This window comes from Leuciscus leuciscus (assembly GCF_965113295.1).
Source record: "Leuciscus leuciscus genome assembly, chromosome: 12".
Classification (NCBI taxonomy): Eukaryota; Metazoa; Chordata; class Actinopteri; order Cypriniformes; family Leuciscidae; genus Leuciscus; species Leuciscus leuciscus.
The window spans coordinates 21812470-21839323 of record NC_138736.1 but is presented as its reverse complement, the minus strand read 5'-3'; the positions used below and the strand labels follow the sequence as shown (position 1 = coordinate 21839323).

General features: G+C 38.8%; 2 long non-coding RNA genes across 2 annotated transcripts in view; one reads left to right on the top strand and one right to left on the bottom strand.

The window, feature by feature from the left end:
• LOC309511627 overlaps nucleotides 1–26854 on the top strand; it is a 216751-nt gene that overhangs the window by 112914 nt on the left and 76983 nt on the right. The window lies entirely within an intron of this gene.
• On the bottom strand, nucleotides 16685–19006 carry LOC309511609. The gene is made up of 2 exons (XR_014210720.1): nucleotides 18820–19006; nucleotides 16685–16841 (listed from the first exon to the last, which is right to left on the bottom strand). It is a non-coding gene; the product is annotated as an uncharacterized lncRNA (long non-coding RNA).

Below are 26854 nucleotides of genomic sequence, written 5' to 3'. Positions count from 1 at the left end.
ACTTCCCCCGAAGATACAATAGCTCTCCTGTATGTATGGACAAAGAACCTTGTCACTGCCCTCTCATGTGATTTGAGAGTAGCAGCAATGGACAGAAAACTCTTAATTCAGTACAGTATTTTCAGATAGTCATATGCTTTAGTAACCCAGAAAGTGCATCTGCAGCATTATTAGTTACAGACTTTCTATTGTGACCCTTTCTGCATTGTCGTCCACTTTGGGGGTTGCAAGAAGTGAATGAAATGCCGCTCTCAGAGGGAGCCTCGTGACTCCTCAAAACACCCCCTCTCGGCATTGAATGAGCTTCTTTAATTCTTCTGGTTTTGTTCAATCTAACTCTAGGTTTTCTCGGTTTTTGTTTCAGTTTAACTACAAAATCTCTTACACAAAATCTATCCATTTTGCTTACAAAATCAGTACAATAAACACTTGGAGTAAGGCCATCAAATTCTATCTCGTACAGGCGGTGACTGATTCCATCATTTTTACATATCATCACTTTTAATGAGTTGGCTTGATCCTGGCTCATCCCAGCTTGACGACACCAGGTTCTCAGACTCTGGATAACCTTCTGCCTGTACCATGGTTTGAGTGCTGGCTGCCACTGAAACTCGTGTGGTTTCCGCCAGACTTTGAGCAGTTTGTCCAGATTCAACTGGTTGACTGCGAAGATGAGTCCTCTTTCAGCCACGTCCAGAGTCAGCGGTACCGTCGTCCACTCTCCAGGGGCCTTTAATATCAGAACTTTCTGTGGGGACATACACACAGCTATATCTGAATTTCTGTTTAACACCTATGGGTTGGCTGAGGTTATCCGAAATCCAATGCCTGTAAACAATCCCTATTATTTATTTTAGGCCTCCATTTTTCTTTTTCTTTTGATACACTCTTGGTTCTAGGCGATATGTGGTAGCCGTATAATTATTCCTTGATCCAGCCTGTACTGCTAGAATTTCATTGACCTTACAACATTTAAATTTCATTGTCATGCACCATTTTATATAACTCTTTGACACCCATGGACCGTTATGGTCCATTCTTCTTCCTCGTTGAGTTACAGTCACATGTCCAATTTCATCCATTTTTACATTTTGGATTGCAGTACAATTTGAACAGAGGTCTTGCCACTGATTCATCAAAAAACATCTTATTCTTAAGCCTCCTGGAAGCTTTCCACATATAACACAGTTCGTCTGTCTTTTAACCACATTTCTTGTTCCACAAATTTAATTTGGGATGTAGTCGAGGAATCTTTTTTTCCTCTGGTATCCAGGAGTTGCCGTTGAACCCTATTTGTAAGTTACAAAAGGGTTTGTCAGCTCAATATTGAGACAACATTCTTTACCAGCTCTTATCAGTTTTGTTACACAAAACCAATCATTACTAACTATCATTATTGCTATACCACACATTATATGATCATCATAGTAGTCTGCAATCACCATTATCATAAATGCAGTTGCAATTACAGTTATTTCATAAACAGTCTTTTTTACACCTTCAATTTCTACTCTCCTTGTGGCAAGTATTATAAGATACAAAATCACCAATAGTGTAGAAGAGAGTACTATGTACTTTACAGATTGGATCTCAAGATAATACTTCAGTAAATCACATGAAACAAGTATTATATTAAGTGATTCCAGTCCGATCATACCTCTAAGTCCAAAAATGGATTTTATCTTAGGGCTCTTTACAACTTGTCCTACTATCATATTTGCCAGATTTAGCCTTTTCTCCAAATTAAATGAGGCTATGTTACATATTGCAATTGGAATTTGCCATAACCCTTGTAAACCCCTTAACATCAATAACCAATAAAGGATCAAAATTTTATTGTAGATTATAATTTGAAATTGATTTACCGGCAATTCAGGACAAGTTGTCACATTGGAATTGTTTCCCCAATTTTGTCTGGTTGTTGGAGCCATTGTTCAGGTTTCTCGAGAATTCCTTAGTCGGTTGATCAATTCAGTCTGCTGGATTTCAGGAGAATATATTGATTTTACGAGCTCCTAACTTTTATGTTCTGTACGATAGCCGTAGGCAGTTCTCCTTCACTCTCATTCTCAGATTCTGAAAGATCAGCTGACAGTCGAATCTTCCTATATTTGGCTTGGGCAGCTAACTGTTTTAGCTTTCTACAATGTATGCATATTTTCACTAATTTAATTAGAATGCCCATTACCACAATGATTACCATTGTTCCTCCTATACAATAGAGTATAGTTTTTATTATTTCCCATGTGTCTGTCATTATATTCCATACATTTTGGGTCACTTCTTTAATTTTCCCACCTATATCTTGAAATGCTGATTTCACTATTCTTCCGATCAACTTGATTAGAGTTACCTCTGAAGGGCTTCTGGTTTTTGACCAAAGGTCAATTCTATGAATCCAATGCCCCCCAATACTCTCCCCCTCTAGGTAGCTGTCAACTGGGTGTAGTAAATCTTTCCATTCACCTATATAATTAATATAAGGCATAATAGCACATATCTTTCTGATCTGAACCTCTCCTATCATTTGTTTCAGAATCAAGGGGGTGATTTTCAAGTTCTCTCCTGCCCAGAGGGCACCTTCCATAGCTTCATAGTTGCATGACATGTGATTCCTATCAATGCTACCCTTTATGTTCCTAGCTCCGTACGATTGCATTATGGGAGCACTAAAAGTCGCATGCTTCCAATTGTTAAATAGGTCCCCAGTGCATAAATATTTCGTTTCTACTCTATCACTCCAAAATTCTATTTTGTTTGTATCCATTCTTTCACCTACCATTAATGCTTCCGTTCCTAGATCGAATTCTTTAACACACTTAAGGTTATATACTATCCTATTTCCTTTTGAAGATTTTACTATATCGAAATTGTCTCGTCTGGTGCATGTCCCTCCATACCAGTCTGTAACATTCCATCTTTTGTTGAAATTTCCTTGAGTGGGTCTGATATATATTTTACTCCGAGTCCCCCATGAGTAACTATCTGGATCAGCTACTTTTAAATAATAACCACTTTCCCATTGACCAATCTTCTGGGATTTATAGGAGTTTAAAATTTTGTGTGAACCTAGGTACCTCATGTGCACGGGCCAAATAAGATCAACTTATTTTCTTCCAGTATGTACATCTTTGATATCTTGATGCCTTCCGTGATATCTTATGTATCAATTAGGTCTTTAAGTAATGGTATAGTGTTTTAAGGCCTCTCCTCCTTGCATCATATATAATAACAATGCACTCCTGTATTGTTGATCTACTACCTTTGTTGTCAGGTATTTTGCTATTCCAGAGATTGTTATAAATTTTTCTGGAATCCCTGCATTCGGAAAATATTCTAGAGTATATGGATGTCTATAGTTACCATTTGCTCTTTTCTTTCCCTCTAATGTGGCTTTCACGGTCCATGTAGTTCTATCTGTTTCACTACCTGTCCCTTCTGTGAAATTATAATTTTTCGTTATCCATTTATGCCACATGGTAATAGTGTCTTTTTCATATTTTTCCGTAAGGGTTTGATTCCATGGAGCTTCAGCTTTTATAACACAATACCACACTTTTTTATTCGGATCTAGTTTGTGAGCACACTGTTTTTTGTGATTAATTGTTGATCTGTCTTTGTTACTTGGCCAGACCATCTTCCCTAACCATGGACAACCTGGAACTTTATGGCACATAGGCGTAGCTCTAACCCTATTGTAGCAGTTTATCCACTCAGTGGTTTTTGCAGGAATTATTGGTTTGTTTTCATGGATTGAATGAATTATTGTTTTATCTCCGAACTCACTCATACGAATCCAACGATCTATTGGTTTCGGCCCTGCGTGTTGCGCTGCAGGTGTCAGTGGACTTAATTTTGGTGACTCCATTTCTTTGGTCTCCTCCATATCATCTGCTACTTCTAAGTCATCTGCCACTTCTAATTTACCTTGGTTCACTTCGTTTAATATCTTTAGTCTTTTTATATTTGCTTTTCCTGTCTCGCAGTCCCATTCTAAAGTTGAGATTGTTTTTCCATACGAATATGTCCACCATACTAGGTCAAAGTTTATCACACTAATGTTTCTGGCTGCAGTAATGTCTATTTCTTGCCCTTTTAATAACACATGTGTTTGATTTAGTAATCCTAGTTTATTCCATTTCATTACAGTTATCCCTTGCTCGGTCGTCGGACCATAATCTGCAGCTGCACGCAGGAAACTTCCTTCACTAGTACAATTCCAGTATTCTGGATCTATGTCTGCTATCCAGTTTCTTATTAGCTTAGCATTATTTTCAGGATTGTATACTGTTCCTGCTAAAATCAAAGATGAACCTTTAACCATTATTGTTTGATTATAGCGGTGTAATTTAACTATCTTTTCTATTTTAATACAAGGGTAGACAGTATAGATTTCCTCTGTTTCCTTTGTTCCGAATCCAGCCAATATGGATAAAAGGAGAATGAAAGCCATACTTATTCCTGCCATGATTTCCTGAAATTTCTCAGCCTTTTCCTCATGGATCCTCCTGTATATGGTTTTCAGTCTCCGGCCTCTCCCCCCTCTAGCCATGTTGCTGTGGGTGAGAGAACAAAGAATTGCCTGTCTGACCCTAGAACTGTTTTTTGAGCAGCCAGTCTCGAACCCTTTGTTTAAAAGGTTTAACTTCTGTCATCCAAGCGATATTAAAACCCTGGATGGCAAAGCCGATGCCCATGTAACCTCTGGTACAACATAGATTCACCACCAGTTTTCCTATTATAGATGCATCGGTTTCTTGATATTTAATTTTATAACAGGCTTCCCCAGTCATAATTATTTGACTTCTGGACATTCTTGTGATGTCTGTCTCTCTTACACCTAGTTCCCATGTCCTGGTTTCGTAGTTATAGGGCCCTATTTTAACGATCTGAAACGCAAGTGTCAAGCGCAAAGCGCAAGTAACTTTGTGGGCGGGTCTCGGCGCTGTTGCTATTTTCCCGGCGGGATAAATGACTCTTGCGCCAGGCGCAAATCTAAAATGGGTTGGTCTGAAGTAGCTTCATTATTCATAGGTGTGGTTTGGGAGTAACGTGAAATAAACCAATCAGAGCGTCATCTCACATTCCCTTTAAGAGAAGACGCACTTTTTCCATAGCGGATTGCTATTGTAACGGCGGATTTGCCAGGCGCGCGCCAGGAGCGGTTCACAGCCGAGGAGAGCAACGCTCTCGTCACGGCCGTAAAAGAGAGAAGTTACATTGAATGGAGAAACCCACCCAAATTAACTTCGGTTAAACAGGCGTATGATAATTTGGGTAAATGTGTAAGCTAGATGTATGCTTTTATAATAAATTGTCTGTCTATCTATCTATCTATCTATCTATCTATCTATCGTAATAATGTATGATTTGCAAAAATGAAAACTGCTGCTTCTGTGTAGATGAGAGAATCAAAGTGTATGCGCGTTGTGCACACGCTACATTGATTATGGCCAAGCATGCGCCCTTAAAATAGCATATGAATAACATGCGCAACGCGCCACTGACTTTAAACTATTTTTTCCTGGTTAGTGGCGCAATTGTTTTCTAAACCTGCAAAATAGCATGAAGGAACGTTTGCGCCGGAACACGCCTCCTCTTTGCGCTGAACCGCCCCCGGGAGCGCAAGTGTATTTCCTAACTTACCGACGTGCTTCTGTGGAGGGAAAAGTCCGCTTTGCGCGGGTGCAAAATAGGAATGATACATGCGTCGGTGTACAAATCACTTGCGCTGGGTGCAAGATAGGGCCCATAGTCTGTAATTAGGAAGCTCATGTTCTTAATTTCAGTAATAATAAACTGTTCGGCTGAGCTGCATTCATACTGACCCTGTCTTTTCACAAAGATAGTTTCGTTTGGTTCATTCAGATTCTGTGAGACAACTCTTTCCCACGCATCTAAACAAGTGATTTGTCCCAGTATCTGGCCTAATACGGATCCAATCTCCAGAGGGTCCGTATAAGAGGGGTTACCAAGCCCTGACAATTCACAGTATCAATATAGCCATGCTTGTTCTTCTTCCTCCATTATTTGGAGTGGATTGCTAACCCATGAGGTCATTATCTTACCCTGGGAAACACATCCCATAGCTAATTTCGATTTCCGGGTTAACCAGACTTCTTTTTTACTGACAGTCTGGACCCATTTCCGATCTTCTAGCTTTTCACATCTGTCGCATAGTTCCAGTTTAGAATCTCTAAACGTACAAGAACATTTCGAGCCTAGTAAAATAAGTTTTTCTTCACATAAATTACAGGTTCGGCAGACACAACTGGTTTCTCCCCGTTGTATCTTTTGAATGACCCATTTTTGTTTATCTAGTCTGCAGTCTCCGCACACTGAAATCTCGCCCAAGGCGCAGTGGCCGATTCTATCTTCTGGATTGTACCAGGAAAAAAGATTTTGCTCTCCCATGCTAGGGATTGTTTTTAAGCTCATTTTGGTTGGTCGAGACTCATTCGGACCTTCCCAAAGTAATTCTGCCACATCTGTTGCTTCACAAATACAACAGCTTGTGAATGGTATCAATTTACTAATGGTACCGTCAGGGCAATCTTCATGCCATTTTTTTAACTCTTAGCAGTGCATATGCTTCATTTTGACATCTGACCCATCCAGTTTTGGATTCAATAATGGACTCAAATACTACCCTCTTCATGATTATGCCTTAATTAAGTCCCTCAAAGACCAAATTCCGTTATTTTCTAATTGTACAGTAGTATTCGAAGTGACTTTTGTTACCGTATCCACCGTTCCAGTTTTATGTCTAAATCTCCTACCTCTGATTTTATGCAGTATTATTACTTGGTCGTCTACCTTAAATGGATTGGCGCTAAATTTTTCCTGCTCAGGCTGATCCTCAATTTTGAGTTCACTCGGTTTGATTCTGTAATTTAGAAAATGCGTACATTGATTAATCAACGTATCCCACTCACCCACCTTTTCGTTCTTGATGAAAAATTGTTTACATCTTTTAACAGCGTTCTCCGCCAAGCCATTGCTCTCTGGCTGATATTTCACACTTTTTATTAATTTGACTCCGATTGTATCGCAATATTCTTCAACTTCTCGTCCTGTAAGGTTCGGTGCATTATCCCCCCTAATTCTCTTAGGTGGTCCCCGAAACCTAATCCATTCTTTAAGTGCTTGCACGACTACCGAGCTAGTAGCTTGTTTGCACGGATATATCTGTAGAAAATTAGAACAGTTATCTACTATTACTAAAAAGTAGCAGTTTTTTAATTTTGTCTGAGGTCTGATTGGTCCGCCCCAATCCAGGGATACCTCCTCATTCTCTTTATCTGTTTTTATTTTTCCATACTCGTTAAACCTGCTGTTCATAACTTTTCTACATTCAGGACATTTTTTCCTGATTTTCAGGTAGGTTGTTTTTAGATTTTGTATGTTAAGCCCAGTGGCTTTACAATACTTTGCCATATAAGCTAGGCTGGGATGCATTAAATCCATGTGCAGTTTTTCAACAATATTATTTTCACTTGTCTTAGTGATAGCATTAATAATTTTTGTTGTTCGAACTGTCTTATGTCTAATATATTTGTCTACCTCCGCATTACCTTTTGCAGCCGATGTAGTTTGCACTGTGTGACTGCTTTGGTGCAACACCTGCGGTTTAACCTCTTCTAATAATATTGCTATTTCTTTCCACAAACTGTCCTGCTTTAATGGCTTTCCCTTAGCGGTGCAAAAGCCATTCAATTTCCAAGTGGCAACATGCTCTGTTAGTGCTTTGTAAACATAATCACTATCCGAAACAAGAATGGGTTCTATTGTTTCTGTGGCTCTCATATGCCTTAGGGCTTCTACCACGGCTTTCACTTCAGCCAGTTGTGCTGAGTCTTCATTAGACAATTGCCCCTTTTGTTTGAAAACTATTTTTCCTTTTTCTTTTCTAATGAAGCCCCACCAAACTTCCTCATTTTCTTTAGAGCCATCTGTAAAATAACAAATATTAGCCCCTTTAGGGATTTCTGTTATTTTGTCTTTTTTGTTTATTCTATTTTGTCCAAAAATTATCTGAGTGTCCTCTAGCAATTTACTCCACTTTGCCCATGTAAACTGATGAATTTTAGGTGCCTCGCTCACTAGGTTTTTAGATTCCCTCACTAGCTGAGTGATGCCTTCACCTTTTGATTCTACAATTATCTGTTGCTCAAGGGCTAGTGTTTTTATTGGTATCAAACATTTAGCAATACTAGCTAAGATGTCAGCTGCTGATTTTGGTTCCTGTTTCAGCTGATTACCAGGTTTTGGGTATGACATGAACTGTATTGGATTTTTCCTATCTTTTTCATTATACAATACCAGTTCTATCTCATCTGTAGTATTTTCAACACTTACTACCAATTTTTGATCTGGTTCTCGTCTTGCTATTTTACCTGAGGTCAATGCTAAATCAATTAATTGTAGCCTGATATTTTCTAATTCCTCGCTCCAATTAAATTCATTTCCTTTTGTGGCTCCATAAAGAGGTTTAGCTAGTTTAGCGTATCCTGGTATCAGATCCCTGATAAAATTCATGTGTCCCATGAAACTCTGTAAACTTTTTAGGCTTTTCGGGCTGTTTTGTCTCAAATCTTCCAATTTTTCTTTGGTAGTTTTTGAGAGTCCTCTATCCATTCCTGTCGTAGCAAAGCCTAAAAAATCCACTTCCTCTTTGCCTATTTCAATTTTCTTGTAACTGGGCTTAAAACCTGCATTTATCAGTCTAGTAAACACTTCATCTACGATTTTCAGGTGCTCACCTGGATCATCGTTTATGATCAAAAGATCGTCGATATAAACTGTTACCGGTAAACCTGTCATTAGCGTGACGACTATAGACTGTAAAGTATTTGCAGAATTTAAATAGCCTTGCGGAAGCCTTGTGTAACAATAGGCTTTTGATCGGCAGGTAAACGCAGTTTTAGCCATACTATTTTCAGTTAACAGAACTGTCCAGAAACCGTTTGCTAGGTCAATTTTAGTCAATATGCTACCGTTAGGTAAACCGTTGGTTACATCTTTTGCATTAATTAAGTATCTCCTATCTGGTTCTGATACTTTATTCAAAGATTTGAAATTATTGACGACGAGGTAAGTTTTATCTGGTTTAATGACGGCTTGCAGCGGTGAATTAGTGATCGGGTTTTGTATTTCTTTAATCACTCCTAATTTTTCTAATTCTTTAATAGTTTCTTCAATTTCTGGTAAAGCTTCTTTATTAATTGGGTATTGCCTTTGTGGTTTATGCACACCTCCCTTTATTTCATACTCATATTCTTTACCTAAAAGGCCTACATCATTCTTAAATTTAGCTGCTCCTCCTTTATGTTTTTCAAGGATTTCTCTCAATTTGTTTTTATCAAGCATGGTTTCCTGTACCATTCTGTCTATTTCCCCTTTAAGGTCGACCATTTTCATCCATCTGACTGTTATTTCTTTATTAATTTTACCTACAATTTTAGTTGCATCCTGTAATGTCATCAGATTCTCTGATTGATTAGGAATAATGGCTATGTCTTTCCTCATATACCAGTCACTATCAATTGGACCTTGAGCTTTATTAAAACTGTACACCCTCATCATGCCTTTTTGTTTTATGGCATCCTCAGGTAAGTCAGTTAGACAGCTAATCTCAGCTCCTGTATCCAGAATGAATGTCCTTCCATTGTAATCTATATAAAAGAAACCTTCATTTTCTTTAACTAGATCAGATTGGATGGTCGCTTTTCCTTCAGGGATTTCCTATTTTTTTGTTCTTTCAAGTTTGTTGTTTCTCACATATTTAGGCTTAGACTGTCCAGTACTGTATGGTTTTTCTACAGTCGGTTTTTGTTTGGCTCTTTGTTCCCTGATTTTGTTTTGTTGTTCTGGAGTCAACCTGTCCCATTCTTCCTTAGAGACATATGTAGAGCTAGTTTGCTTACTGGCATTTTTAATGAATGGTGGCCTTTGTTCCAAGTTAGGCTTTCTCTGCACTCCTCTGCTCTGAGATCTGCCTCTTCTCTGGAAGTCAGTAGGTCTGAATTGGTCCCTCTGTTCTCTGAAAGTTTTGGGCTGCACTACATATTTAGGCCCTTGTTGGGCATAATGGCCTTGGGCTTTGAGTCTCTCAGACCGTCTCAGACCTTGCTGTTTACTATCTCCTAGGTAATTAGAATCCTGATTACCTTTTTTCTCTGCCTCATGTTTGGACCTCCTATCATACCTTACCGCAAAAGTCTGTAATTCCTCCCATTTAGTCTCATTTCCACAATATTTTAAGTGTTGAAGACCTGGAAGATCTTTTTCAAACTGCAGCAATTCTTCCACAGTTTGCACTGGGTCCTTTCCATTATGGGCTCTATTTTTGCAGAATATTAAAAGTCCTGTGCTTTTTATTTCTCTCAGTCTTTTCTCATACGTTTCTTTTTTAGTTTCCCCTGAAATATTTTTCTTGTGTAAGGAAACATCATTAATTTTTAGATTTAATCCCACTAGCTGATTAATCATCAGCTCTATATCTTCATCATGAATATTAAGCCTCTTGCCTAGGTCCACTATTTTCTGACAACTTCTCATGTTATCTTTCGGATCTAGTTTCATTCCATTAAACATTCCCATTTCTGTTGCTGTTATTGTATGTTTAGCTCTTGCTCTATTCCTCCTTTCGTGCCCCTGGTCAAAGTTATCTTCCAAGCAAACAGACTCACTGGACACAGATTCGTCATAATAGTCACATTGTTCTCTATGAGTCCTCCTCATCTGAGGGCTGCTTTCTTCTTGTTTTATTTTCATCACAGACGAGGCTGCTATCTCAGCTAAGTCTATGCCTAGACCCCCTCTGGGCCTATGCTTTTCCTTTTCTTCCTCATAGTACTTGTTATCATCTCCTATTATCTTATTTCCTGGTGAAATTTCTGGTAACAGTCTCCTATAATATATAGGGTTTTTTGATTCATTTAAAACTTCTTTTCTGAGTTCAAATATATCACCCATAATCGGGTCCCTACCACTTCTTCCTCTATTCTCTGACAGGGTCAAGCGGAGTAATAATGACAGAGTTTTTTGACAAGAGTCTTTTTGTTCTGCGATCATATCCTGTTTAGCTTTTATGCTTGTGTTTGCCATATCCAAAATTTAATCAGATGTTGGGCCCGTTGCAGCTAGGAAAATTCTCTGCATGTATTCGGGCTCCTCTCTTTTGATTTTTTCTTTCAGATTATGCCTTGGTCTTGTTAGAGTTTTCCTTCCTGCTAGATCTATATGTTCCCGAGCATAACTACTACTCTTTCTCTCTCGAGACAATGGTCTAGAATTTTTGAGATTAACTCTATTTCTCTGCGGGATTGGTTCGTCCCATTGATACACTACACTCTCTTCACCATCCCATTCAGTTTCTTCACCCTCGGTGGTTGTATCCTCACCTCTATTTTTAGTGTGGACTGTTTTATTCATACTATTTAAAGTATGAACTAATTCATTTGCCAGCGGTATGTATTTAAGTCCAGGACTAGGTTCCTGAAAGTCTAATCTTTTTTGAGTGCTAGTGCCAGGTTTTTCTACATCAGAAAAATACATTTCTGTATCATGAGAATCCCTGCGCTTTCTCTGAGGCATCACAGTACCATCATACATCACTCTTGTTTTACCATAGTATACTTCTATACTAGGATCTGTGCTTGGTTTGTATGTTACTTCCAAACCAGGATCAAAGTGAACTTTAATTTTGTCCCCTTTTATTCTGGTGTCATTAATTCGCTCTATAATGGCCCTTACATCTACTGCTGAAGTGCAGATGAATTCCTGTCCATTATTTATCTCACAGTTTCCTATATACCATTCTTCATTCTTTTCTTTAGCAGCTTTTTGCTTTTGAAAATTATCACGTTTAGTTATAGTGATTCGGTATACGGATGCCTGTTGAGCAGCTGGGCATACATTTAATTCATTTGGTAGTTGAGCCATTTTTAGTCATTTGGGTCATTTAATTGGAAATGCAGACTAGGAAAACTGTCTCCCTTTTTTAAGGAATTCTTCCTATGTTTTACAGATACTCACTGGTTCTGCCGCGCGGTTTCGCTTTTTTCTTCTTAACCCCCTGAGGTCTACGGTATCGCCGGCGATACCAGCTCGCTTTTTTTTTATCAGTGTAAAATAAACTCATAAATACTCTGTTGACTTTGATTTTTCATAGGAGTTTCGTACATCAATCGATTCTGTTAAATGTGTATTATTTTTGTGTATACTCATAATAAAAACAAAGTGTTGAGCTTTTCGCCAAATAAAGAAAAATAAACACGAAGCGAGTTCTGCCTTCTCTCTGTCAGTGTATTCCATTCTGAAACGCGTCCGAAAATGAACAATAACTCACCGAATACTTCTCACACAGACACGTGAGATATGTCTTTATGAAGCTTGAAATATCTTCTTTTAAATGAAGTAATTTATATAAAAAACAAATGTTTTCAACTCATGTAATCCGTTTGAAAGCAAGGAGAGGTACCGTTTTTCCTTCTGCCTCATTATCTCTATAATGAGTTGAGGCCGCCCCGCCCCCGGCGCTATTCAAATGGTAAATAGTTTAGGTGATCTAGTATGCATCGCATACGCCCCCCGATCAATGCCATAAAAACACAGTTTATTCATCAGACTTACTGATAGTTCATCGCGTTTTGAGTATGGCACGCTTCTCCAGTAAAGACGCCCTTCAGATGATTCTGGACAGCGAGGAAGAATGCATGTTTCCTCAGAGGAAGATTGTAACTCAGACTACAAACGGCAGCATTTTGAAGAGCGAATTCCGCCGAGGACACAATTTCGGAGTAAGTTTTACTTAAAAGTCTTTTGTCTTTTATTTTTCGTGTTCGCATTTATGAGGAAAAAACAATATTACGTGACAGTTCTCCATTATGGACGCGAGCGCTCTGAAGGCGCACTAAAAGACTTTCAAACTTTCACAGAGACCTCAAAACAGAAATAGGCTAGCAATCACAATATAAGGTGCTTGAACTGGAGATCATCATTAACCAGACCGTAGCCTACTCGCCTCACATGTCTAAAAAATTTGAAATATATTTACAGAAAGCTGGTTCTAAACAAAACCATCCAAAACAAAAAACTATGTAGCCTAATAAATGTGCATTTCTCCGGTGCGTTCACTAGCCTACTGTGAAGATCGCAAGTCAATAGCCTATCGTCAACTTCATCTTTGCCAGAAGTTAAATTTAAATTGCGTGTGTGAATGAATGATGATGTTTTAGCAAAGTGTATTGCTATACTGAGATGAGTAAAAATGTTGAAATATGTTGAAATAAAATGTAGGCTATTTGTATAAGCAATGTATTAAACTGCAAATTAACAATATGCCCTAATATTTCATGAAAACAACGTTACAGTCAGGCGAAATATGAAAGACAACATCTTGTTGACTAGATTTGGGTACAGTTTTTACTGTAGAATATACTGCCACGTCAAATAAGCTTTTGTTTAGCAATTTCTATATCTATTTTTGTCAAAAATAAAGTCATCAACTAAGATGTTAGCTGTTCCAATGTTGACTATATTCAAACTAATGAATACATAGATAAAATGTAGGCCTATAATCATTTTTTTTACAAAGAAAGAGTACACTTGAAATATTGTTGAAATTGTAATTATTGTTGTAATTGTAACCTTTTTAATAAAATAGCAAAACATATTTACAAGATAGATGTAAGCAAAATCTTAAATGGTCAATATAAGTCTTCTTCTAAATATATATTTTGTCCTTGCATTCATTCTTGGCTCAGTCAGTGTCACACCTGAATGAATGGCTCATCATTATGCAGAGTGGGTGGGACATTGTAATCTAAGGTGTAAACCACTCCTCGTTCACGCCCCCCTCGCATATTGGCTTTCCAAGCAAAACCTGTTTTACATCAATTTAAATCAATGTATGGTTTTATGTGAACGATAAAGCAAGACTATTTTCACATAATTTTGAAGAAAAAACTCTAGGCGAGGACATCCATTAGTCAAAAGTCTTATTGACACATATTTACTATGTGTTTTGTGGCCTTATTTCAGAAATTTTAGTTTTTAGTTTTTTCAATAACCATGCATAAACATTATTCTCTCAAAAATGAAAACATGTACATACACGTGGCTCACATATTATGGTAGCCCTGTTTGTGCTATATAGAGTGAATTTACACCTTTGCCATTAATATGTTTATATGCAACTGAAAAAAGCACAAATGTCAGGGCATGTCAGAACATCTCAAGGGCCCCAAAAACAGCCCAGACCCCAGAGGGTTAATAGAGCGTCCTCTATTTTATTTGCGAAAATTTTCTGGGTCATTCAATCTGATTGATTATATTCATTTCTTGCTCCGGGTTTTATAAGTCAAAGGCCGGCGAGCCCCCATGTAATAGTTTATCACGATTAATACCGTTCCAAATTATTTTACATCCAAACCGGATATATAAATAATCCCGCGGTAACTAAAGAGCCTATCCTTTAGTCGTGCTATTAAGAGTTAGGCGAATAGTCTCTACAAATTCGTATTTTATTATAAAGATAATAAGGATTATAAATATAATAAATTTCCCCTTTGTAGTATAAATCTACCTTTTTAGGTACTCTTCAACCGTGTTCGCTCTACAACAATAACCCTGTCGTAAGCTGCCTCTTTGGCTAGGCTATCAATCAATCAAAGTTCACACTGTTTATTCATATATCAGAAATAATGCTTACCCTCCTGTCGTGTCCTCCAGTTAGGATCTCCCTGATCCAGAGAAAAGGAGACACGCACTCAAGAATCCAAGGTCCAGTCAAGATGATTTAGAATAAATGTTTAACAATATTTATTAAAAGAATCAAAATGAAAAAGAATACTTGTTACAGATTCAAAAGGAGTACTGAACTAACAGAGAAATGCTAGCTAGGCTTTACAGCTTCTTGCGTCCAGAAACTGATGTGGTTCCGGATTGGAGATTGCAAGGAAGAGCAATGAGTCCTGTCCAGGTTTCTTCTTTTATAGTCCGAATTGAGGTGCCTTTATCATATTTACTGTAAGGCACACATGATTTCAGCTTGTGTCTAACAATCTTCTGGTGTCCGCATGACTGTCCAGTCAGCGGTACTTCCCCCGAAGATACAATAGCTCTCCTGTATGTATGGACAAAGACCCTTGTCACTGCCCTCTCATGTGATTTGAGAGTAGCAGCAATGGACAGAAAACTCTTAATTCAGTACAGTATTTTCAGATAGTCATATGCTTTAGTAACCCAGAAAGTGCATCTGCAGCATTATTAGTTACAGACTTTCTATTGTGACCCTTTCTGCATTGTCGTCCACTTTGGGGGTTGCAAGAAGTGAATGAAATGCCGCTCTCAGAGGGAGCCTCGTGACTCCTCAAAACAAAGGGAAAGAGAGCTGAAGCAGAATACAGGAAAGCAAGAAGTTATAGCATTGTTTGAAATTCAGCAGATCAACAGCCTTGAGCAAAACACACCCTTCTTTAAAGGGCTAAGGATACTTAATGTATCAAATAATGAGACTAAGTTCTTGCATGTCTCGCCCATTTGAATTAAACTGTCCTGATGCAATTTGTTGAGGCTCCAGTTGATCTTTGCTGATGTGGTCTTGATGAGAGAGATCCAGTGGTAGTCAGAGTATCTTTGGTGAATGGAAAGACAAGGCCACAGCCTGGCACAATCTTGGAGGGTCCTTAGAAACTTCTAGTTCAGCATCATCTTCACGTCAGCATTCCAGAAAAAGTAAGAGAGAGCTCAGAGAGAGCTAAGAGCGAGCTGATCTTGTGATCAGTGATCTTTAAAGCATGAAGATGTCACACCCTCTGGAGGTGTGTGAACCAATAAGACGTGTTTTCCTTTGGAGGGAAATTCCTTTTACGACCCATTGTTCAAGCAGGCCTTTGAACATGTAATTTGATTGGATGTTTAACACAAGAATCTTTAAGATGCCCACAATACCAATGCGTCACAAAGTTAGCAAAATGTAATGTAAATGAACAAATCGGGGACGAAGATTGGAGTTTATAGAGACCAAACATGCCACACATATGATTTTAGTTGACCATAGTATGCAAAGTCTGAAACATTAACCCAATAGAGTTTACAAGAATACAAAAGCCAAACCACATAAAAGGAAAATCATGAGGTGGGAAAATTAGATACATGTTTACACATTTCTCAAGTGGTTATAGAATATATAGGATTAACAGGGTTTATTTCTCCTTCTTAGCGAGAATTAAAGGGATAGTTCACCCAAAAATGAAAATTCTGTCAGTAATTACTCACCCTCATGTTGTTCCAACCGCGTAAGACCTTCGTTCATCTTCGGAACACAAATTAAGATATTTTTGATGAAATCTGAGAGCTGATCACTCCTCCATAGGCTGCTAGGTGGCCCAAACTTGCTGGCCCAGAAAAGTTATTAAAGAGATCGTTAATATAGTCCAAGTGACTACAGTGGTTCAATCTTAAGTATATCAAGCGACGAGAATACTTTTTGTGTGCAAAAACAAACAAAAATAACGACTTTATTCCACTATTCATTGCCTTCTCTCTGGACCTCTAGTTGGTTCGCGTAGTGTTTTTGCGCAGCGCGTCTGTGTTACACGTCACCACGTAGGCTCACTATTGGCCGACGCTGGTCATGTGTGTGATGCGTGATGACGTATAACACAGACGCGCAGCGCAAAAACACTACGAGGCCCAGAGAGAAGGAAATGAATAGTGGAATAAAGTCGTTATTTTTGTTTGTTTTTGCACACAAAAAGTATTCTCGTCGCTTGATATACTTAAGATTGAACCACTGTAGTCACTTGGACTATATTAACGATCTCTTTAACCCCCTGAGGTCGGCTGTATCGCCGGCGATACCAGCTCGCTTTTTTTTTATCAGTGTAAAAGAAACTCATAAATACTCTGTTGACTTTGATTTTCCATAGGAGTTTCATACATCAATCGATTCTGTTAAATGTGTATTATTTTTGTGTATACTCACAATAAAAACAAAGTGTTGTGCTTTTTGCCAAATAAAGAAAAATAAACACAAAGCGAGTTCTGCCTTCTCTCTGCCAGTGAAGTCCATTCTGAAACGCGTCCGAAAATGAACAATAACTCAGCGAATACTCAGTCAAACAGGCATACAGACACACAGGCATGAAGCTTGAATTCTCTTCTTTTAAATGAAGTAATTTATATAAAAAACCAAATATTCTCATCTTGTGAAATCTGTATTAAAAGAGAGCGATTCCAGTCGAGCTCATCTCAGCTCATTACGTTTTAATCGGCCCCGCCCACGGAGAGCGCGCGCTATTCAAACGCAAATGACTGAGACGATCCCATACAAACTGTGAACGCCCACATATCAGCTCGAGAAAACATTCAGATCAGTGTACTTGTCTACACTGTCTCGCAGCGCTGTGAGGAATAATAATAATGGAAAACGTACCTCAGAAGTGCTGGTATTTCGAGGAGCAACGGATGGAATACTGTAGTAAGTTTTTTTTCATTCTCAAGTAAATCGCGTTTCTGTGTGATTGAATGAACGGCATGAGATGCGCTGTTTACCACAACTTTTTGCGTTTCTGTGTGTGAATGAATGATCTGCTTTTAGCAAACTATTTTGCTATACTGAGTAAAAATCGACTGAAATGTGTTGAAATAAAATGTATTTGTATACGCAACGTATTAACCCTCTGGGGTCTGAGTGGTTTTTGGGGTCCTTGAGATGTTCTGACATGCCCTGACAATTGTGCTTTTTTCAGTTGCTTATAAACATATTAATGGCAAAGGTATAATTACACTCTATTTAGCACAAACAGGGCTATCATAATATGTGAGCAACATGCATGTACATGTTTGTATTTTTGAGAGAATAATGTTTATGCACGGTTATTGAAAAAAATAAAAACTAAAGTTTCTGAAATAAGGCCACAAAACACATACTAAATATGTGTCAATAAGACTTTTGACTTATGGATGTCGTTGCCTAGGGTTTTTTCTTCAAAATGATGTGAAAATCATCCTGCACTTATCATTCACATAACACAATACATTGATTTAAATCTTGTAAAACACTTTTTGTTTGTAAAGGCAATATGCGCAAGGAACGTCAACAATTCAACAGCATCATGCATATGTAGTGGTTCACACCTGAGGAGACAATGGGGCCCGCATACTTAATGAGCCATTCATTCAGGTGTGTCACCTATAGCTACAAGAAAGAATGCAAGAGCAATATATATATATATATTGGTTCACAGTTGGAAGCATGTCAATTTTTTATTTTATTTTTTTTTCACAAATTTTGCTTGCAAATTGTATAATATCCAAGGAAAACATGGCTAGTAATTGTGCAGTTAATTCTCATACTGTATTTTCAGTTTTGGAATATGTATCCTCTCCCCAAATTTGTCAATAATAAAACACAATAAAAATTATTTAAAGAAAAGGCTTATATTTACCTTTTAAAATTTGTTTACATCTACCTTGTAAATATATATATTTTATTAAAAAGGTTACAATTACAACAACAATTGAAGTGTAATCTTTCTTTGTAAAAACTAAAGTATACATTTTATCATACATATTTCAAAGTTAAGGATTCATTACTTCGAATATAGCCCACATTGACAAAACATACTATATTTAACATATTAGCAAAAATTGGCAAACAAAAGCTTATTTGAGGTGGCAGATATTTTACAGTAAAAATGTGTAATCTATCCAAAACTAATCAACGAAATGTTGTCTTTCATTTGTCTGTAACATAGGTCTTTCGTTTTTATTATAGGGAATATAAATGTTAATTTGCAGTTTAATAACTTTTCTGGGCCAGCAAGTTTGGGCCACCTAGCAGCCTATGGAGGAGTGAGCCAGCTCTCAGATTTCATCAAAAATATCTTAATTTGTGTTCCGAAGATGAACGAAGGTCTTACGCGGTTGGAACAACATGAGGGTGAGTAATTACTGACAGAATTTTCATTTTTGGGTGAACTAACCCTTTAAGTTAGAGTCACAGCTCTCTGGAATGTCCTTTTGGGGTCGTAAAACTCTTATCAGTCTCAATGTGTCCTGTAACAGGACACCGTGTTATGCCAGTGTGTTAGCTTCATTTGAGATGTTAGTTTTTGGGGGAAGTTTCACAGGCCTTTGTTGGGAGAGTGAGTTTGCTGAATTATTCATTAAATAAATGAATAATTTGTGTGTGTCTGATTGGTCCAGACGCTACTGTTGTTAAATCAATAATTCGTCTGATTAAAAGATACTAAAGATAACTGATGACAGACTCAAAGACCGAAGACACTCATTTTAGTTGTTGTTTGTTGATATGTGTGAGGACCACATAGTGCTCAGTTTTAACGTGAGAATTGGGAGTTTGCTGGCCGCGACGGAGGAGTATGTGGCTCGTCTTCAGAGAGAGTGCAGCCGCGCACCGGAGGACGATATCCCGGAGGCCTACTACTGTGCAGAGGAGTCGTTCCTGGCAACTAATTGCCATAAATTTACAGCAAGTAATATACAGGATTTTTACCGTTTACTGTTACAATAAAGTACTGGATTTATACAGCAGTGCTACTGTGATTATAGTAGCATTATTACAGTAAAATGCTGTAATTTATTTACATTTACTGTATATTTACTGCAACTCAGTTGCAGTACAGGACAGAATTACAATTTAATGTTGTAATTTTCCATATTAGCCAGTTAAAAACACAACAATGGTATCTTTTCTTTGATTTATTAACAAACTGTGCAAAAATATATATTACAAAAGTATCCACTTTTTTTTTTCATACACAAACAAAATTAAAGTTTCACTGAAGAAGCTCACTTCCAGACGTCCAGACAGCCTATCAAAGTATGGAACAAAGGTGTCCAGCCAGACTTGAACTGGGGAAGTTGTTCATGGTACTAGCCCATGAACTCAAAGTCCAGTTTTCTTAGGAGGGTGCAAACAGGTGCGTTGAGCCCATGTCTCTTCTCTGCTTTGCTGCCCGTCTGGGAGTTGATTCCACAAAAAGCTCTGAAAACCGAGAGAGTGGAAAAAAAGTTTAAAGTTTTCATATCTGTTAAATAGTGACAAATACTGTGTAAAAAAACTAAAGTAACCTATTCCTACTTGCTCATAAAAGAAAATGACTTTGATGTATTTATTTAACAACTTAAACAACTTAACATTTAGAATTTCATTGGCTTTTACATTGTTTTTCGTAAATATATAACGTCATTGTATGCATGTATGCACTGTATATTGTATGACGCTTTGGTCAAAAGTGTCTTCTAAATACTTTAACCATACTAACATTTTATTTAATTACTTAATGAAAGTCGTAATGTTAAACTGCTGTCCGTCAGACTCTTCTGTTTACACATAAATGTCCTTCAGGGGAATATCAACTCTAGGTAGAACAGACACTTAAAAGCAATAACCACTTGAAAAAGAAATTATGACTGGAAACAGTTAAAATTCACATAAAATATTCTAATGTGAATAAAAACTTCTATGTGGATTGACTCAATATTTTGTTGATGGGAACGGATGTATTCTCATAAATTCGCATTTGTTGCAATTTTATCAGGTGTTTCAAGTTGCCCTGACAATCTTACGTTTTGATCCTACAGCTGTTCACGACTCCTCCCTAGGTGTGTGTCCATTTCTAATTCGCATAACAGAGTTGATGGAAACGCTCTCCAATGTGAGCGAAATGTTATGTGATACGAGTGTGTTTAAAAGTTATTTTTTATTGGATGGAAACCTGTCTATCGACATCAAAGCATAGAATATATCAGAGCCTAACAATACTGGACAATAAGGTAGTGATTCATGGGACGTTCCATATGAGAATGATGGATCTATTTTCTATATTAGTGTGTAAACAGTTTAAACATACCTTTGTAGTCTCTGAGACGTCTTTAGGATACTGCATGTTGAACATGCAGCGAAGGTTGCAGCCACTCCATTCAAAAGACTGTTGTGTGGCCCCATCAAAATGGTTCCTTCCATGGACATCATCCACTTGTCTGCGCTTAGCGTCTCTCCTGAAATGCATTAACACAATATGATAACTAAAAGAGCACTAGAAAGCTACACTACATAAACACACACACGCACGAGTTGCAGTGTTGGCATGATAGGCAAAAGTACTAATTTGAGAGACAAAGTTATGGTATGTTTTCTGCTAATTTAGACTAGTTTTTTTTTTTATGGATGCAATAGCCTCATGTTGAATTACAATCTTTCCTTTCTTCTTTGACAAATATATCCATATGACAACTATTGACAGGGCTTAAAGCAAGAAAACTTTCTGTGCCTGAAATATGTTCAGGGTGCAATAAAAAAGTTCAGTGTGCCTATAAAATCCAAAAATGTACCCCATTTAAATTTGGCTGCTATCCCCTTCAAAGTAGACTCCTTGTGCACTTTTTTGAGCTTCAAAATGGTTGCAAATCACTGCCATTATAAAGCTTGGAAGTGTCAGGTTTTTTTTTGTTGTTTTTTGTTGTATTACTCAGATTGTATTCGTCTGAAAGAAGAAAGTCATATACACCTAGGATGGCTTGAAGGTGAGTAAATCATGGGCTAATTTTCATTTAAAAGTGAACTACACTTTTAACAAAATAAGGGAAGAATATACCTTGCACAATTAAGCAAGGTGTGCTGGGTAGGGTCTCTCTCTGGATATCAGCAGCTGTGGCAGAGGGCTAGGGAATAAAAAAAAAATAACATTACAAAATGTATTACCAATTACACAACAAATACCAATTTCAAATCTATTATTATTATGACCGCCGCTAGCGTAGCTAGCGAAAGCGGTCATATAGGGATTGTCAAAGTTTTTTTTTTTTTTTTTTTTCGTCACCTTACTGAATTTTTCGTCAACGATACCAGGGACACCGAAGCACGTGGGAACATGAAATTTGGTGGGCATGTAGCCCCACTAGACTTCTAAGGAAAAATTTCGTTTGGTCCCCGGGGGCCACTCCCCCCCCGCGCTGGGCCCCCCCAAACCCCCAAAAATGCAGTTTTTCCCAAATAACTACCTGAACCGTGGCACCGAGGATGAAGAAATGTTTATGGTATGTTGGTCTACTAGACTTTTACGGAAAAATTTCGTTTGGTCCCCAGGGGCCACTTCCCCCCCCGCGCTGGGGCCCCCTTAAATTTTTCGTCAACGATACCAGGGACACCGAAACACCGGGGAACATGAAATTTGGTGGGCATGTAGCCCCACTAGACTTCTAAGGAAAAATTTCGTTTGGTCCCCGGGGGCCACTCCCCCCCCGCGCTGGGCCCCCCCAAACCCAAAAAAATGCAGTTTTTCCTAAATAACTACCTGAACCGTGGCACCGAGGATGAAGAAATTTTTATGGTATGTTGGTCTACTAGACTTTTACGGAAAAATTTCGTTTGGTCCCCGGGGGCCACTTCCCCCCCCGCGCTGGGGCCCCCTTAAATTTTTCGTCAACGATACCAGGGACACCGAAACACCGGGGAACATGAAATTTGGTGGGCATGTAGCCCCACTAGACTTCTAAGGAAAAATTTCGTTTGGTCCCCGGGGGCCACTCCCCCCCCCGCGCTGGGCCCCCCCAAACCCAAAAAAATGCAGTTTTTCCTAAATAACTACCTGAACCGTGGCACCGAGGATGAAGAAATTTTTATGGTATGTTGGTCTACTAGACTTTTACGGAAAAATTTCGTTTGGTCCCCGGGGGCCACTTCCCCCCCCCGCGCTGGGGCCCCCTTAAATTTTTCGTCAACGATACCAGGGACACCGAAACACCGGGGAACATGAAATTTGGTGGGCATGTAGCCCCACTAGACTTCTAAGGAAAAATTTCGTTTGGTCCCCGGGGGCCACTCCCCCCCCGCGCTGGGCCCCCCCAAACCCAAAAAAATGCAGTTTTTCCTAAATAACTACCTGAACCGTGGCACCGAGGATGAAGACATTTTTATGGTATGTTGGTCTACTAGACTTTTACGGAAAAATTTCGTTTGGTCCGCGGGGGCCACTTCCCCCCCCGCGCTGGGGCCCCCGTAAATTTTTCGTCAACGATACCAGGGACACCGAAACACCGGGGAACATGAAATTTGGTGGGCATATAGCCCCACTAGACTTCTAAGGAAAAATTTCGTTTGGTCCCCGGGGGCCACTCCCCCCCCGCGCTGGGCCCCCCCAAACCCCCAAAAATGCAGTTTTTCCTAAATAACTACCTGAACCGTGGCACCGAGGATGAAGACATTTTTATGGTATGTTGCTCTTAAGGGCCCACATCAACCTAGCCCATAATCACTCATTTGTGATTTGCGCCCCTCCCATAAAAAATGAAAATGCAATATTATTCTGCTTTAATCGCCCCTATCTTCAGTGGAGATGTTCAGAACTGCACCATATTTCATGTGTATGATTAACTTGACAACCTCTGGGGGTATCCTCTGCTAAGTTTTGTAGAATTTCATCCATGGGGGGGTATAAAATAAATTCATTTATGTGCACATTTAGTGACTGTACACTCATCGGCCTGTAGATGGTGCTGTTGAGCGAAGGGTTGCTGGTTTAGGATGATACTGTCACACACACACATGCAGGAATACAAACAAACGCAAGCATGCACACACACTGACATTCACACGCACAGACACACACCCATACACACACATACAAATCCACATGCACAGACACACACACACAAACACACACGCGCACACATGTACGCACACATACATACACGCACAGACACACACACAGACACACACATACACAAACACACACACATACACACACACACACACACACACACACACACACACACACACACACACACACACACACACACAGACATGCACATACTATTACTTTTTTTAGGTATATACATAAACACGCAATACAGCCAAATTACTCCACGTCATTTATTTTTGTGGAAAGCCAGTGCAGGCCTGAGCGGCGGTCATATTTTGTACCGCGATGCGGTACATCTAGTTTTAATATTCCATACAGTCTCCCAGGCAGCCACATATAATTTGAGACAAACAAAATGGTTAACTTAATTTTACTACTGATAATTTGCCGTCTTCTCTGAAGACAAAGAGAGCAGTGAAAGCCTTTCAACAGAACCCAGGCTCCGGAAAAAATATATTTAAAGGAGTAGTTCACTTTCAAATACAAATTTCCTGATAATTTACTCACCCCCATGTCATCCAATATGTCCATGACTACGTTTACATGCAGCCAATAACCCGTTCAAAACCGGGATATTAGCAATAACCCGGTCGCGCACGGCCATGTAAACACCGGCAAAAACCCGGATATTATACCTGGGGTACCCCCTTTCTAACCCGAATATTTGGTCATGTAAACGCGTATCGGCATATCCCCATCAAAAGGGACATTGATTTGTGTTCTGCGCATGTTCTATTCGCAAGGAATCTTGGTCTTTTGAGTATAGACGGCGCATACAGAAACCCGCGTGCAGTATACCGGAAGTAAACAAGAAGTAGAGGTAAACATGGCGAGACGCAGCACAGCACCAGACTTTTGGAGCGAGGAGGAAAGCGCAAACAAAGGCGATCGCTATCTGCCCCGAACTATTCATTATCCGCGTGCTGCTGCTGTTGTTGTTGTCTTTGGATACAGGAAAAAGAATCGGAAATGACGCATATTGCGTCTTAAGGAAGTCCGTACGTCCAGACGCTAACCGTGCGTCGCCGTTTACATCGGGATATTGTAAATTCCATGTATACAGGAGTAACTCTCTCTGCTCACGCATGTAAACGCATTATTCCGAATGTTTCAGAAACCCAAATAGTGACCCTAACCCGACCATAACCCGGATATTGGCTGCATGTAAACGTAGTCCATGTCTTTCTTTCTTCAGTCGAAAAGAAATTAAGGTTTTTGAGGAAAACATTCCAGGATTTTTCTCCATATAGTGACTTAAATGGCAACCAGCCTCAATGCAGCTTCAAAGTCTTTACACGATCCCAGCCGAGAAATAAGGGTCTTATCTAGCGAAATGATCAAATAATTTTTATTTGAAAGTGAACTAATCCTTTAATGACGATGCTGGTTGGTTTAAGTTGCGCATGCACAGTTTATTTTAGATACAGACAGCTTACATGACACATGCTCTGCTCTTCCACCCTGGTTCGCCAAGCACAAAGTAATGTTATAACATCTGAACATACCAGATGCTATATTCAGCTTATCTCACAGTTACAGTTCGCTTTAGCTCGGTTGCTTTTCCACTGCAGTTAGTACCGCTTCAAAGTGGGTGGGACTGATCGTTATAGTGGCCGTCTCTACTACTGCCATGACATCATCATATTAAATGCGAATTTTTCATTCCGTGTTTCCCCATTCACTCCTCGGCAACCAACGAGAGGAACGTCTGCACCTCGTCCACTGACCACGATTCAGCCATTTCTTTTTTTTTTAAGTTTATTCTCTTTTTTTTAAAGCAAATTCTTTAAAAACAGGTGCTACAGCGTTGGCTGTTGTCTACTGGCTATTTAAATCTAGCGGGTTTAGTGTCTCGTGTCGCAAATACAATGACGCTGGTAGTGATGATCCTCTTCCAGGTATGCGTTTAATTTATTATATCCGCTTATCAGCCGTGGAAGTGGTGCGAGTCGCAATTTGTGTTTTATTTCAGTTGATGTTTTGTGTATGGGTGACGGCTGTTGCAAATAGGCTGAGTAATTAAACTTACGGCTACATCCCGGTTCCCGCAGCTGTCATTTGGTAAGTCATAGTTTTTCTTGTTTTCTTCATAGATTATTGAATGTTAATTGTATGTTTCTTGCACAGATTGCAGGGTGAATAACATCCTTGCAGTTGCAGCACCGCTGTCTCATCCTATGGTCGACTTGCATAGAGTCCGTGTGTGTTTTGGGTCGCGGTGGTGTTTGACCCGTGCCAACGAACTGTGTCTTTGTGTGTACATGTTTTGTTTCAACAAAAGGCTTTGAGTGTCTTTATTTTGTGTTGTACTTAGTTTTGTTGGATTCTTCGTTTATTTAATTCAAATCAGTTTGTATTTTGCGTATCAGTTATTTTTAATTTTTGTTTGATCGTGGTTTTGTAAATCTTTAGTATTGATTCTGTTTCTTATGTATTGTAATTTAGTTTTCCTATTAATACGAAATTGGGTTATTATTTTAATTTATTTAAGCTGATTTAATTTTTCCCTTTTTGTCTCAATTAAAAAAAAAAAGTTTAATTGATTTATTTTGGTTGATAATATTGTGAAACATTTGTTTGTACATTTGTTATGGGGTTTAGTTTAATTTGTTGTAGTTCATTTTGAGTTAAAGTGTATTGTGTTTAAGCTTTTCTTTACAGTTGTGTAATTGGTACAATAGATTGTATTAACGTGTGTGTGTATTGAGTTATTTTTGTCTAGGAGCTGCAGGCCTTATTGACCAGGGCGACCATTCCTCTATAGATGGTGGTGGTGTTTCTTCATTGTGTGCTGTGGTCTGTGGCATGCACTGGGGTTCTTTAATTGGTATGTGAGTGTGCTGTGCAGATTGGGAGATCCCTTATTATTGGAGCATCTTCCCTGCAGTTTGGCCGCAGCTCCATGACATTTGAAGTGACTTATGTAAGTCTGTATTAAAGTTGATGTGTGAGGTTGCCTAATCTATGCTTTTATGCCATTATAATAAAACTTTTTTATTTGATTGACACATGCGTCTCCACGTTTTGCTTGCCACTGGGTAGGGAACCTGTGTAAAGCCTTTTAGTTAGATTCTTTGGGTGAAATTCCCAAGGTGGCGTAGTCAGGCATTATTCCTTAATTTGATCGTCTCAAATTGATTTGCTAAATTTACCTGGGCCACACTGGGCCTTGGTCA